The sequence below is a fragment of the Schistocerca gregaria genome, chromosome 2, assembly GCF_023897955.1.
Source record: "Schistocerca gregaria isolate iqSchGreg1 chromosome 2, iqSchGreg1.2, whole genome shotgun sequence".
Lineage (NCBI taxonomy): Eukaryota > Metazoa > Arthropoda > Insecta > Orthoptera > Acrididae > Schistocerca > Schistocerca gregaria.
This window is the reverse complement of record NC_064921.1, coordinates 441,154,017-441,170,448: the sequence shown is the minus strand read 5'-3', so window position 1 is coordinate 441,170,448 and position 16,432 is coordinate 441,154,017. Positions and strand designations below refer to the sequence as shown.

Below are 16,432 nucleotides of genomic sequence, written 5' to 3'. Positions count from 1 at the left end.
AAGGCGGAGTTATTGAACGCAGTTTTCCGAAATTCCTTCACCAGCGAAGACGAATGAAATATTCCAGAATTTGAAACACGAACAGCTGCTAGCATGAGTGTCTTAGAAGTAGATACCTTAGGGGTTGCGAAGCAACTCAAATCGCTTGATACGGGCAAGTCTTCAGGTCCAGATAGATCTGTACCTACAGATTGGAAAATTGCGCAGGTCGCACCAGTGTTTAAGAAGGGTAGTAGGAGTAATCCATCGAACTACAGACCTATATCATTGATGTCGGTTTGCAGTAGGGTTTTACAGCATATACTGTATTCAAACATTATGGATCACCTCGAAGAGAAGATCTATTGATACGAAATCAGCATGGTTTCAAAAACATCGTTCTTGTGCAACGCAGCTAGCTTTTTATTCGTACGAAGTAATGGCCGCTATCGACAGGGGATCTCAAGTTGATTCCGTATCTCTAGATTTCCGGAAAGCTTTTGACACCGTTCCTCACAGTAGTAGTAGTAGTAGTAGTAGAGGGGTTTCGGGCGCACGACAGCAAGGTCTTCAGCGCCCGTTCAGTAACTTAGCGAGACGGGTGTGAAGAAAAATCCCTGAACAGGAATATAAAACCAAACAGAAAACATGGGTAATAATCGTTGAAAAACATGTGCTCACCCACACCAAAGCGTGGGACGAAGCAGAGCGTCAGCAGTAAAACATGGACAACACTGGAAGAAAATGATAGGAGAAGCTAAAACAATGTAGCAGATGGAAGTGGCTGGCTGACCGCAAGGAAAAAAGGGGAGGAGTCAGCCACTCTGCAATACACTAAAACCTCCAGCCTAAAATTTTAGGCCAGAGTCCAGACACATCACAACACTTAAAAACCATAGACACAGACGTCTCATCATTAGCTAAAACAGAAGACAGATCCCCAGCAACTTGTGCTTCTGCCCGTGCATCACGGTATAAAATGCAGTCTGTTAAAATGTGCCGGACAGAGATATGCACACCACAAGCGTCACAAAAAGGTGGATCCTCCCGACGTAATAAAAAGCTATGTGTGAGAGGACAGTGCCCGATCCGAAGACGTGTGAGGGCCACCTCCTCCCGCCTGAGCAACCGGCAGGAGGAACGCCAGCCATTCGTCCTCCCACAACGCCATGCACTGCCTGTTGAGTGCAGCGATGACTGACTGCAAGGGAATAGGACACTGGACCACATCCTGCTCTCTGCAGGCCTCCTTGGCAGCCCGATCGGCCTGTTCATTGCCCCAGATGCCAACATGACCAGGCACCCAGCAGAAGGATACTTCTGTACCCCGCAGTTGGAGCAAGTACAGTTGGTCATGTATCAGCTGGACCATCGCCTCAGTCGGATACAGGTTCTGCAGTGATTGTAAGGCACTAAGAGAATCGGAGCAGAGAAGAAATCGATCGCCCCGAACACGATTCATCTGCTCCAGTGCCTTCAGGATCGCGTGGAGCTCCGCTGCGAAAACGGTATATTCAGCATGGAGGCGAATCCGGGTAACTTGATCAGGGAACACTACAGAACAGCCAAGAAAATTCTCCTGTTTGGAGCCATCAGTGTACACGACAGTGAAACCGTGATGCACATCTAAAATGTTAAAGAACAGACATTGGGATGTAAAATCTGGTATGCGGTCTTTCTTAAAATTAGTCAAATCTAAAATAAGTTTGGGTCTCCGGAGGAGCCAAGATGGGGATCTACTCCAACCACGACGCAAAACACGGAGACCAGCCATAGACATCGCAGCGAGGCAATCCTGTGCGCGAATCCCATAGGGCTGCATCGCACGTTGCCGGTTATGAAATAACTGTGCCAGAGGAGGCTGAGCAATGGCAGGGTATGCAGGGGTGTATGGTATGGACAAAGTTTTATACGCCTGGCGCACTGTAAGTAGCCGTCGCCTCATAGAAAGTGGCGGTTCACCAGCCTCTGCACAGAGGCTTGGTATGAGGCTAGTTCGGAATGCCCCAGTGGCCAACCGAAGCCCTTCATGCTGCACAACGTCCAACATCTTTAAGTAAGAAGGCCTCGCAGACCCATACACCGTGCACCCATAATCGAGCCGAGATCGCACAAACGCCCTGTAAAACTGGAGCAGACAAGTCCTGTCAGCTCCCCATGTACTGTGGCTAAGGCATTTTAAAATACTTAAAGCCTTAAGCGACCGCCGTTTCAGGTCTTTAAGATGAGGTAACCACGTGAGCTTCGAGTCAAAAATGAGCCCCAGAAACATCACCTTGTCCTTAAAAGTAAAAATAGTGTCCCTTATCCGCAACTCAGGAAAGGTTAAAATCGAACGAGAACGGTTAAAAAGAACACACACAGACTTCTCGGTGGAAATCTTAAAACCACGTTTCCACGCCCAGTCATCCAAACGCCTAATCGTAAGTTGCAAAACAAAGAGAAATCATCCACAAACAAAGAACACTGGACAGGACTTTTCACTATGGACGTAATGCTGTTAATAGCGATGGCAAAGAGAGTCGCACTTAAAACGCTACCCTGAGGGACACCGTTCTCCTGCTCAAAGCGATCAGACAGGATGTCACCAATTCGGTATCTAAAATATCGTGGCGAGAGGAAAGACTGAATAAAAAGAGGAAGACAACCCCGAAAACCCCATTCGTGAAGTTGCTCCAGGATGAGACGCCTCCAAGTGCTATCGTAGGCCTTCTCAATGTCAAAAAATACACCTAGAAGGTGATGACGGCGTAGGAAAGCTTGTTGTATAGCCGCCTCCAGTAGGGCCAGGTTATCGAAGGTGGAACGAAACCTCCTGAACCCACACTGAAAGCGACTAAGGAGTTGCCGGGATTCTAACATCCAGACAAGGTGGCGGTTAACCATCCGCTCCAAGGTCTTCCCTATGCAACTAGTGAGGTCAACACTACGGTAGCTACTTGGGCTCGTGCGGTCTTTCCCAGGTTTTAAGAAAGGGATTAAAACTGCCTCACGCCACGCGTCAGGAAAGTGACCCGACGCCCAAATTCCATTAAAAAGTTCGAGGAGGATTTCTTTGTTGCGCATTGTGAGGTGCCATAGCATGCTGTAATGGACCCTGTCGTGACCAGGGGAGGTGTCACGAGCTCCAGACAATGCAGAATCCAGCTCCCACATAGAAAATGGGCAGTTGTAAACTTCATGAGATGTGGACTGGAAGTTCAGACTACATCTCTCAGCAACGGCCCTATGGCGCTGGAAACCTGGATCCTGACTGGTTGTTGCAGTAACTGTGGCAAATTACGCTGCCATAGTCTGGGCAATGTTTCGCGGATCCGTGTGGAGAGTGCCGTTATTCATTACAGCAGCTATGGGACACCTCCCTCCTCTGCCAGAAATTCTCCTGATGGTCTCCCACACATTGGAACTTTTGGTGGAACGCTTAATGGTGTTCAGGAGCTGTTGCCATGACCTCTTCTTGCTCTCACGAATAATGCGGCGACACCTTGCCCTCGCCACCCGAAATACTGCAAGATTCTAAGTAGTCGGCCAAGACTTGAACCGATGCAGAGCCGCACGCCTAGTCCTGATGTCAGAGCGGCAGTCGGTACCCCACCAAGGCACAGGTGGCCTCTTCCGGGGGCCCATGGACTATGGAATGGATGCTGCAGCGGCGTGGTGGACCGTTTCGGTAATATGATCCACCCACACCTCAACAGTTGCACAGTGTTCGAATTGGGCCGACTGGCTAAAAAGTGTCCAGTAAACTCCACTGAGCACCCATCATGGTGGTCTCCTTTCAGGGCCCACGCCATCTGGCAGGTGAATCCAGATGGGGAAATGATCACTGCCATGCAAGTCAGCGACCACGTCCCAGTGAGCACTGGCGGCCAGAGCTGGAGAGCAAAGTGAGAGATCAATGGCAGAGAACGACCCAGTCGCTGTGCAGAAATGAGTACTCTGTCTTCCATTGAGCAAGGAGGCACAGGAGGACAGGAGAAGCCTCTCAATTGCTCTACCCCTGGGGCAGGTAATTTCAGAGCCCCAAAGCACATTGTGGGCATTAAAATCACCACAAATAACGAATGGTTGGGGGAGCTGTGTAAGAAGGTCGGTGAGGGCCACTTCATCAAGTGCCTCATGTGGGGGCAAGTAAAGTGAACAGACAGCCAATGGATGACGTACTTGCACAGACACAGCGACAGCCTGTAAAGTCGTCATAAGCGAGAGAGGCGAGGAGTGGTAGTCTGTCCTGACGAAAATACCTACACCTCCTCTAGCTCTCTCTCCACGAAGGTCGTCCTTTTTGTAGAGTGTATAGCCTCGCAGCTCAGGGGAGTATGAGGGATGGAAGTAAGTCTCCTGGAGACAGAGACACAGTGGTCTACCCTGAGAGAGGAGACGAAGTTCCTCCACATGCGTCCTGAACCCTTGCAAGTTCCACTGAAGTATGGGAGCCATCTATGTTGGGGGTAGCACCTTCATCCTGTCTCTCTGACGGGGCGGGGAGACCGCAGCAGGTGGAGGGGCAGGTGTGGGGTGAGCTGATTGCCCCACACATACGTCGTATTCCATCAACTCTGGGGAAGAGTCAGATGAAGCCTCACGTAAAACAACAGCCGCATGGTCAGACGGTTTACCACTGGATATGACCCGGTGTTGCTGCGGTACAGGAGCTTTCTGTGGTTTGGTGGGCTTTGGGGGAGCTGATGTGGGAGTGGTAATTGGCGCACTGGGCTTGGGAACAGCCTCAGCTGTTGGAGGCGACAGGGACTGGCCCAAGTTCGCCACTGTACCCTTGTCTGCCTTTCGAGTAGGGGCTACTGGCTCTGAAACACTGGCTGTGTTGCAAGTGCACTGACAGCTGCAGGTGTTAGTGCCAACACTCACCACCTCGGTCTGCGTTGAGGCATCGACTTTTGGAGTAGGCTTCTGAACCAGGGATGCGAAAGATGTAGCAAATGTGGGAGGTTGCATCGACTTATAAATCTTCTTGGCCTGACCATAGGGGATACGCTTGGCTGTTTTTATTTCCTGGACTTTGCGTTCCTCTAAAAATATTCGGCAGTCCCTACTCCAAACAGGGTGGTTCCCAGAGCAATTAACACATTTAGCCGGAGACGAGCAACCAACTCCTTCATGAGCAGCCTTACCACAGTTGCCACAAGTCGCTTCGCCTTTACATCCTAAGGTGTTATGCCCAAAAGGCTGGCATTTAAAACAGTGCATTGGGGTCGGGAAATAAGGTCTCACACTAAGGCGAAGGAAGCCAGCTTTAACATGTTCAGGAAGTTTTGTGCTACTAAAGGTCAGAATAAAGGAGTCTGATTTGACAAGAGTGCCATCAACCCTTTTCATGATGTGTTGGACATCAACGATACCTTCCGGAGCCCACTCACGTTGCAGTTCGTCCTTGGGAATGTCAACTAGATCCCGGCATGTCACAACACCTTTGCTGTAGTTCAAGGTGCTGTGCAATTCAGTGTCTATGGCATACTCTCCAAGACATTTAGCAGATTGGAGGTTAGTTGCTTGCTGGGAAGTGGAAGTTTCCACTAGCAAGGTCCCATTACGTAAGCACTTCACCGATTTCAAGGAGCCACAGATGCCCTCCCACCCCTTTTGTATATATAAGGGCGAAACCTTCTCGAAACTACCCTCCTTCCGTTTCACAATGAGAAACACATTCTGAGCACCAGAATGCATCCTGTTACTAAAGACTTCACTTGTCAAAGATGTGCTGCAGACAAGGGGGACTGACTGAACGAGCCCTCTTCAGAGACTGGGTGTTAGAACCCTCAGAGGAGGAAAAGAGGATTTCGAAGGATCCATCTCGGTCCCACGAGCAGCTAGGGAGCTGGAAGTCCACCTAGACAGAGCCCCGCGTGCCTAGGTAAGCCTTATACAACTGAGGTGCGGCAGGTTCCCCAGAGGTTGCCCGCTAATGACTGTTCCACCTCAACAGCCATGCATCTCATCGGCGCGCAGCACACCTTGAGATTGAGGGGTTGTTTATAGAGGTTTATTCCATCCTCGCGATCCGGGCGGCCAAGCCAAGATCCCCACTCCCTGAGACACACAACATTCCACCGCCTCGCCGCACCGTGGTCGTTGAAGTATGCCCAGAGCTTACGGTGACAGGGGACTGGCGGCGCTTACCAGTCCCCAGTTCAGGAACCCCGGGGTCGCCAAGCCCGTACCCAGCAAATGAATGCTGAGCCTCTGGGGGCCGTTCCTCACAAGCGACTTCTAATCAAGCTGCGGGCCTATGGGTATCGTCTCAGTTGTGCGACTGGATTTGTGATTTCCTGTCAGAAAGGTCGCAGTTCGTTGTAAGAGACGGCGAATCATCGAGTAAAACTGAAGTGATATGAGGTGTTCCTCAGGGAAGCGTCCTGGGACCTTTGCTGGTCCTGATCTATATAAATTACCTGCGTGACAATCTGAGCAGCTCTCTTACGTTGTTCGCAGATGATGCTGTAATTTACCGTCTAGTAAGGTCATCTGAAGACCAGTATCAGTTGCAAAGCGATTTATAAAAGATTGCTGTATGGTGTGTCAGAGCTCGAACAGAAAGGTTTAGGTGTTCGTTTCTCCCGCGAGCTGTACGGGAGTGGAATGGTAGAGAGATAGTGTGATTGTGGTTCGATGAACCCTCTGCCAAGCACTTAAATGTGAATTGCAGAGTAATCATGTAGATGTAGATGTAGATACAGTAGTTGTCGTAATGCGAAAATAGAGCGATGTATCTGGTGTCCAGAAGGGCATGACCAGTGCCTTTCGGGCCGTGGGAGGAAGCGTTTCCGAAACGGCAATGTCTGTACACTGTTTGCGTGCCGCCATAGTTGAAGTACACCACTCATGGCAAAAAGGTGCTTTCCAAATCGGTCCATGGCAACTGTGGTGCTTCAAGGGCAGTAGATCACACCGGCGAACGACGGCGCTGTGAAGTGTAAAGGTGTATAGACGTGCAACTGTTGAGCAACTGTTGATGTACCATGGGGCTACCAGTAGTGTCTTCTCAACGACTGCTCAGCTACTTGCTCCGTATAGGCCTCCATAGCAGGCGCCTGGCTCATGCACCCATGATGACTGCTACTCATCAGCAACGAAGGCTGGAATTTCCACGCCAATAGCGCAACTAGACTACCACTGAGTAGTGACAGTTGGTCTATTCAGACGAATCACGTTTTATGCCCCATCGGGGAGATGGCCGTTGGAATGAACAGCACGAAAAAAGCGTCTGAAAGCAAAATCCCTGCAACTGCCGGAAAGTGTCCTGCGAGAGGAGGGAGTGTTATGATATGGGGATTGTTTTCGTGGCATTCCCTGGGTAATTTCTTTATTGTAGAAGGCACAACTATCAGTACAAATGTGCATCTATCCACCCCCACAAGCAGTTTGTTTTTTTCTCAGCACAATGGCAGATAACATTATGGACAACATACAGCTTGCAGTGTAAGTGTGTGGCTCGAAGAGCACCAGGATGAGTTTACCATACTCTCCTGGCCAAGGAACTCCACATATTTAGCCCAGTAGAGTCTGTGAGACCACATCTACCACGCTATTCATGCGTTGGATACTCGTCAGAGGAACCTAGCATAGCTGAACATGGATGGCCTGGTGTCATCATGACTGCACGTCCTTGTTGGTACCTTACAGACTGTCAATGACTCTTTTTCTAACCGTCTTCGAGCAGTCCATGCTACAGAACTTTGTTATTAAAGATTTTGACACATGGTCACATTAAGGTGACTGGGCATTGCATAATTACTTGTCACAGTTGATTTTTATTAGTTCCATTCCCACACAAAGGAAAAGATTTCTTTCACACAACAGTTACATGTCAACCCATTTTTGCATTACTTCCCAATAAGAATATTATTAACTTTCTTAGGTGGCAGTGTAGTAAACTGCCATGACCTTCAGATCAAGGATGCAAAAGTAGTAGGGTAATGTTGCTCTGGTGCATTTTGTCTGTGCACGTTGCATACATTCAGAGGAAATCATACATTCAGAGGCCAATTATCCCTCTCCCCAACCACTTAACCTTTTGTTATGCTAAATGATTTACGACCCCTGGGGATAATCCATTCTTCTGAGGAACTCCTCACCCTTCACTCTCCCCCTTCTCCTCCCTGACCTCCCTGACCTCCCTGCGCGATCCTCTCCCCCATATCCATCACCGAAACAAGCACATGTTAGATAAAAATTAATTTAATTGTTTAAATAATTAATCTCTCACACTTTGGGAAATTCCCTAGACCTCTCCTCCCCTCCCTACCTGAAAATTAGTGGGAAAAAGACTCAGTTTTTATTGAGCTGGGGCAGGAGAAGGACATGAAGTATATTATACTCTTTATTTTGTTGGCTACCGTGTTAGAAACTGGCAGGATTGGAAGCAGTGCTGTACTAAATAATCGTTTTAACTCAGAGCTTCAGGTGGAAATTTATGCCATCACAATTGCGTAATTCTTTATCACCTACAGGTCTGCTTATTCAATGCTTCAAATGGCTCTGACCACTATGGGACTTAACATCTGTGGTCATCAGTCCCCTAGAACTTAGAACTACTTAAACCTAACGAACCTAAGGACATCACACAACACCCAGTCATCACGAGGCAGAGAAAATCCCTGACCACGCCGGGAATCGAACCCGGGCGTGTCTGCTTATTCCATTTTTCAAAACACTATAGAATTCCCAAGCTGGTGCTCTGCCACATGAGGAAGAAGAAGGAGGTGAAAGTGTCTGCAACATGATAGGATAGTAACAATAACAAATCCATGTCTATGTAAACAAATAACACCCCACCTTTCACCTGCAAGACAGAGTCCACTGATGCAGTTTGAGAAGCACTCCCATCACCACATGGACAGGGCACTTGATAAACATATACACTTCAACCATGATCCATTCCACAGTAGCTGTCATGGCTAGATGTTGGAGATCTTGAAACTACTGAAGGCCATTTTTGTAAAACGCTGGTAGCCACTCATTCATCTCCTGTCATCCATACATCTATATCTACATCTACATTTATACTCCGCAAGCCACCCAACGGTGTGTGGCAGAGGGCACTTTATGTGCCACTGTCATTACTTCCCTTTTCTTTTCCAGTCGCGTATGGTTCGAGGGAAGAACGACTGTCTGAAAGCCTCCGTGCGCGCTCGAATCTCTCTAATTTTACATTCGTGGTCTCCTCGGGAGGTATAAGTAGGGGGAAGCAATATATTCGATACCTCATCCAGAAACGCACCCTCTCGAAACCTGGACAGCAAGCTACACCGCGATTCAGAGCCCCTCTCTTGCAGAGTCTGCCACTTGAGTTTGCTAAACATCTCCGTAACGCTATCACGCTTACCAAATAACCCTGTGACGAAAGGCGCCGCTCTTCTTTGGATCTTATCTATCTCCTCCGTCAACCCGATCTGGTATGGATCCCACACTGATGAGCAATACTCAAATATAGGTCGAACGAGTGTTTTGTAAGCCACCTCCTTTGTTGATGGACTACATTTTCTAAGGACTCTCCCAATGAATCTCAACCTGGTACCTGCCTTACCAACAATTAATTTTATATGATCATTCCACTTTAAATCATTCCGCATGCATACTCCCAGATATTTTACAGAAGCAACTGCTTATTGTTCCGCTATTATATAATCATACAATAAAGGATCCTTCTTTCTATGTATTTGCAATACATTACATTTGTCTATGTTAAGGGTCAGTTGCCACTCCCTGCACCAAGTGCCTATCCGCTGCATATCTTCCTGCATTTCGTTTCAATTTTCTAATGCTGCAACTTTTCTGTATACTACAGCATCATCCGCGAAAAGCCGCACCAGCTGCACAGGACGATCAGAGGTCGCAGAGAGTGCCGCAGTGACTACCCAGATGTCAACTGATCATATTCCAAAGGGGGACAATTGTACAGTGCAAACGCACGCCATATTGAATCTATTCAATGTTCCATGTAGAAATCGCAGGATAATCACAACACTTGCAGGCGAGAAGGCTACCCCACACATACTGAGTATTACTTCACTACTCATGTGGACAGAGGGCAACATGATTAGGTCAACTGCAAACTAGTACACCGCCTGAATCGTTTGGAAGTCTCAGCAGCGACTCCCGCCTAATGCTGGAAATATCCATTTGGTCTGGCCTCCAGCTACCTTCACCACGCACCTGGACGCCGAGCGGGGTAGTCCTAGGAAACCAGCCACATATTTATCAGTTTAAATTCAATTAACTACTATGATTGCAAGGCCAATCAGGTGTCATTCAGCAATGACGGGAGTGTCTGAAACACTCCTGCTGACAAGTGTTGCTCTGGAATTACCAATTTTGCACATAAATCGACATCCTCCTGATGACAGGACATAACCTTTCATATGTTGGAATACTAACCACAGTATATTTACACCCCGACAAGTACACATTCCAGATAGGTTCTGCGGTTATCGCTTATATGCATATATTGCCGCCAAAAATTATGGTGCATCCACACTCACACAGTGACTAGGTATCCCAATTTTCCTCACTTCACCCAGCGAGGTGGCGCAGTGGCTAGCAAACAGGACTCGCATTCGGGAGGACGACGTTTCAAACCCGTCTCCGGACCTTCTGATTTAGGTTTTCCGTGATTTCCCTAAATTGTTTTACGCGAATGTCGGGATAGTTCCTTTGAAAGGGCATGGCCGATTTCCATCCCAATCCTTCCCTAATCCGAGCTTGTGTTCCGTCTCTAGTGACCTCGTTGTCGACGGGACGTTAAACGCTAATTTCCTCCTCCTCTCCTCACTTCTAGGGAATGATTTAGCATTTAAGTCTGCCAGTCAATCATAGTCAAGAACAGACAGGGGTTACTTTCAGGCAGCGCTTCTGGAAGGTGCTGCATCCATGCATGACTCACTCAATCAAGTGTTGTACAGCAAAGGAGTCGGGCACTAGACAAAATCAACAGTGCTCCAAAGGACAAAAGGGTTGGAAAGACATCGCCGATATGATTTGGCGTGCCGTAATAAATATCGCAGTCGATATTATGGGAAAGAAAATGTGACGATGCATATCCATGATGTTACTGCCATATTGTCTGCCCTGTTTGTATACTATAGCAGATCCAGTTGAACGCTTTCAGCCGGCCGCGGCGGTCTCGCGGTTCTAGGCGCACAGTCCGGAACCGTGCGACTGCTACGGTCGCAGGTTCGAATCCTGCCTCGGGCATGGATGTGTGTGATGTCCTTAAGTTAGTTAGGTGTAAGTAGTTCTAAGTTCTAGGGGACTGATGACCACAGCAGTTGAGTCCCATAGCGCTCAGAGCCATTTGAACCATTTGAACGCTTTCATTGGTGTTACGAAATGAATCTGTCACCCTATATAGTTGGATATACTCGTCAGTACGTTGAAATCACAAATCTCAAAGTCAAATCAGTCCTCCCCTTATGGCTCGCCATAAGCAATATTTTACAGGAACAGTGGTCTGATCACTTCCCACACATGTCTGGTGATATGTCAGAACGCTATCCGCAGTAACGTTACGTTCTAACAGAATAACATGAACGACAAGTAGCATCCTTATAATTTATAGGTGTATAGCATCCGAAAAGCTATTGTATGTCTACACTCACACCAGCTGGGCACGGCCTACCATAGCTTCCCAGTGCCAATGTCCTCCCACCACCACCCCTTATCACATATCTGTCAAGAAGCAAAAGGCGCATTATCATTAAAAGGCCCTCGCGTCTTTTATTTGTGCTAAGTATGTTTCTGCATGATAGTCGGTGTATGCCAGAGTAGGAAGAAATGACACATGTAATGTAGAAAGAGTAACTTAGAATGGTCCAACTAACTTCCACGAAAACATCACCTGAGCCATCCCTATGAGATGTCACGATTTCATCCCTTCTACGAAATTTTTTGACATATAGCTCTTTCAGAGCAGAATTTCGTGGAAGGGAGGAAATCGTCACATCTCATAGGGATGAGACGTCTGGGGGCTCAGGTGATGTTTTCGTAAAAGTTAGTTAGGCCCTTCTAAGTTACTCGTTCTATATTACATGTGTCATTTCTTCCTGCTCTGGCATACACCTGCATATCATGCATGAAAATACTTAGCATAAATAAAAGACGCGAAGGCTTTTTATTGGTAATACGTCCTTTACTCCTTGACCTTTATGTGATAACGATGTGGTGGTGGGACTATCATGCAGGAGCATACTTAAAAGACGCGAGAGCCTTTTAATTGTAATACACCCTTTTCTCCTAGAAACATATGTGATAATGATGAGGTGGCGGGAGGGCATTGCTACTGGGAAGCTATGGTAGGTCGTGCCCAGCTGATCTGAGTGAGGACATACAACAACTTTTCGGATGCTATACACCTATAAATGATAATGGCGCCACTTGTAGTTCATGTTATTCTGTTAGAACGTAACGTTACTGCTGATAGCGTTCTGACATATAACCAGACCTGTGTGGGAAGTGATCAGGCTAGTGTTCCTGTAAAATGTTACCTATGTTTATCCATAAGAGGAGGACTGATTTGACGTGAGGATTTGTGATTCCAACGCATTGACGAATATATCCAACCGTAAGGGGTGGCAGTTTCATTTCGTAACACCAATGAAAGAGTTGAATTTCTTTCTCACACTATCGACTGCGATCTATATCACGGTACACCAACCCATGTCGATGATGTCTTTCCAACCCTTTTGTCCATGGGAGGACAGTTGATTTTACCGAGTGCTGAACGCCTGTGCTTTACAACACTTGTCTGAGATAGTCTTGGCGGAGTGTAGCACCTTCCAGAAGCGCTGAATGAAAGTACCTGCTTTCTGTTCTTGAATCTGACTGGGTGGAAAACCCAATGTTAAATAATTTCCTAGCATCAAGGCACCTAGTTGATGTCTATGTGGATACCCAATAATTCTTTTGGGCAGCATATGCAGATAATGATAATTGCGCAGCTTTCCTGAAATGTGTATGTGTTGGGGTGAAAAGTTACTGTCCACACTGTTCCACTATGTGCAAAGGAAATTCATGTGCGGAGGCCAACGTCCACTCATAACTGGGGTTATAGATTTAATGTGGAAAATTTGGATTTCAACGTATCGATAGCATTAAGGTGTACGAAAGGTTTTATGGGGAAAATTTGTCCAGTCAAAATGAGGATGCAGACATACATGGGAAATTGATATTTTCAGAGCTACAGTTGTAGGAGGAGGTGTTTCTAATACTTTGCTCATTGTTGAATGTCAGCAGTCTGGCGCAGACATTGTAATATTTAATTGTAGTTAAGCTGACAAATATGTGGCTGCTTTACTAGAATGATTCAACTTGGTGTCCTGGAGTGTGGGTTTAGTTAGCTGGTGACCAGAACAAACGGACATGTATGACGTAAGGCGCCAGCCGTATTTGAGCCTCCTGAACTGGTCCGGTGGGGTAAGAGGGTCCAGTTTATGTAACTGTGTGGCTTGCTGGGCGAGTGAATAGTAAAGTAATAGTCATTATGCAATGGGCAGCCTTCACGATCAAGTCTGTTGCGAGTGTCCTCCGATTTTTACAAGGACTTTGTGAAGATTCTGTACAAGTGTTTGCGCTGGAAGATCATTTTTCACAGATAATTTGATCAGTTAATGTCCGGGCAGTCACAGCGGCGCTCTCTCCGACCACTGAACATCCTGTGTGGCTGGCATGCGGGTGCAGTGAGATGAGTGTGTAGCTGCCAACTTAGCCGACATGCCACTCTGGGCTATGGAATTCTTCGTGGTCTCAGGCATTTAGCCATGACAGTTACTACAGAATAGCTCGTGGTTTAACTGTATGTGTTAACAAAGTGCTCTGTTCATGTAGTGATGGCTGCTGTGTGCACTGTTGAGTGCTTCTCAGTGCAGCCCAGTGGACTCTGCCTTTCAGCCGAAAGATGCAGTGGTAAATGAAGCTGGATTTGTTGTTCTTACTATCGTATTATGCAGTTGACCCTTTTCCCTCTTCTTCTTCTTCCTGGAACCAGCTTGAGAATTCAATTGCGATCTAAACTTTAAAATTACAACTATCATGTTATACAACTCTGCGTCCAATCGTGATGTCAGATTCCTGAATGATTACTTTATCTTTTCGATAGTGCAGTTATGAGCAAACTCTAGTCGAACTCCTGCCATGTCTGCAGCAGATTGCTTAAGCGCAATATTGAACTGTAATCTTAATATCTCACTACCATTTTCAGCTAACTCTAACATGATGGATTTCCTCCCAAATTACCTGACTGTGCCAATATCGAGCAACAGGATACTAGGAAAATCCAGAAGGTGGGAAGAGTAGGGTTCAGAAAACATGCAGTTGGCCGATCAAATCCTAGGTAGCCAAAGAACATCCCAGCCAATACGCTGGTCTTAGAATTCACCAGTAAGACGCACATGTATCGATTTAATTAATTAGTCAGTAATTTTGACTGAATGGGCACAGAGGAAATGGGCTGTTTGCAGGACGTCCATAACCCAGCATTTTGGTGTTGGCTGGGGATTTAACAGCTACCCACTGCTTCGCTGAGGACAAAAGAGAGGCCGGTGTTTTTTACTGTGGCATGTGACACACACTTGCCGGGCAGGAAGCAGCTACTTCAGCTGAGAGAGAGAGAGAGGCACAGAGAGTGAGTGGGCATGTGTTTTGACAGGAATTTCCCATGTATCAATATCAGAGAGTTAGTTGTCAAAACCTGATGTTTTGTCCCACAGGAGTAACTGGTGGAGTGAGGGGTTATGGGAGGAGGGAATTAGAGGGAGGAAAGATTGGGATGTTGCTTCCCCCAGCATGTTCTGTTGGTGGTATTGCGAACTAAGTCAGTATCCGCACAGCAGGCTAACACGTAGAGCAGATGTTTTCAATACCCTGGTGTGGAACATGTGTATTAGAGAACAAAACAGGAAGTGTCTTGTATGAAATTTCAAAACAATGTGACATCCAGTATAAAGCTTTCCTCTGCAGCAACCGATGTCTCCCAGTCCAGCGCTCTGGACTCACAGGGTTGTTGGTGGTCCGGCGCATGTGGTACGGTACAGCATGCACGAAGACATGATTGGGAGATATTTTGCCTTATAGGTTTTGCGTGATCATTAACAGGCTAATTACGTATGGTGAGTGTTCTATGTTGACGTCAATTTCATGATTGTATCCCTTGTGCAATGGAAAAAATATCTATTTACTTATTTAATTACTTATTTTCAATGTATTTTACAAGACCTGCATCATCCAAAATTAAATATGCAGCTTTTTGTGCCAGTGTCGATATTCCAACGCCTGTCAATTTTCCTGATACACGTTATACTGTTGTGCCTCCTGCAATGTAGTGAAATTTCCTGTCGTGAGTCCACCAGCTCAGCACAGACTGAACGATTTCCACCCACAATTTTTCTGGGAAGGGTGTGGTGGGAGAGGGCAATGGGTGGGTGCTGCGACATCTGCTGGTGGTGGCATTGTGCACTAGCTCAGTTTATTCCTGCACATCAAGATGAGCACACACATGAAAATTTTCCAGCAAGACAACACCTTCAATCTGAAGAAGAGTAATTATGTAATTAGGACTTTTAGTTGCAGGAGAAGAGAATATCTGCACCTTCCACTTCATGAGCTCTGCACAGACAGCATTTCCCACCATTTATCCAGGTTTCCAACAGGGTAGCACTTGTCTTTTGCGAATATTCGATTTCAGGCAACGGCCTTGCCGTAGTGCATACACCGGTTCCTGTGAGATCACCGAAGTTAAGCGCTGTCGGGCGTGGTCGGCAGTTGGATGGGGAACCATACGGGCGGCCATGCGCTGTTGCCATTTTTCGGGGTGCACTAACCCTCGTGATGCCAATTGAGGAGCTACTCGACGGATTAGTAGCGGCTTCGGTCACGAATACCATCATAACGACCGGAAGAGCGGCGTGCTGACCCGTGCTGTCCGCATCCTCTTCTGAGGATGACACGGAGGTCGGATGGTCCTGGTAGACCAGTCGTGGCCTGAAGACGGAGTGCTTTATTTAATATCGATTTCCCGTTATCCCCTCATTCAGTACCTCTTCTGAGCATTACCTCAAAGTGCTAATGCGATGTTCACCACTAATCTTGTATTCGGATACTATACCGTTCTTTCTCTTTGTTGTGCCCTTTATCTTACGTTTACACACATTTAATGAGATCTCCCATTCGCTATAGTTAATGAAACAGTTGTCCAAGTTCATCTGTAATTCTGTACGACAGTCTAACGACGATACTTTCACACTACATCTACATGGATACTCTGCAAATCACATTTAAGTGCCTGACAGAGGGTTCATCGAACCACCTTCACAATTCTCTATCATTCCAATCTCGTATAGCGCGCTGGAAGAATGAACAACTATATCATTCCGTACGAGCTCTGATTTCCCCTATTTTCTCTTGGTGGTCGTTCCTCCCTATGTAAGTCGGCGTTAACCAAATA

General features: G+C 46.9%; 1 pseudogene; it reads left to right on the top strand.

Moving 5' to 3' along the window:
• The first annotated feature begins 15,672 nt into the window (after positions 1-15,672).
• LOC126337403 (5S ribosomal RNA) lies at positions 15,673-15,790 on the top strand (annotated as a pseudogene).
• Positions 15,791-16,432: the final 642 nt, after the last annotated feature.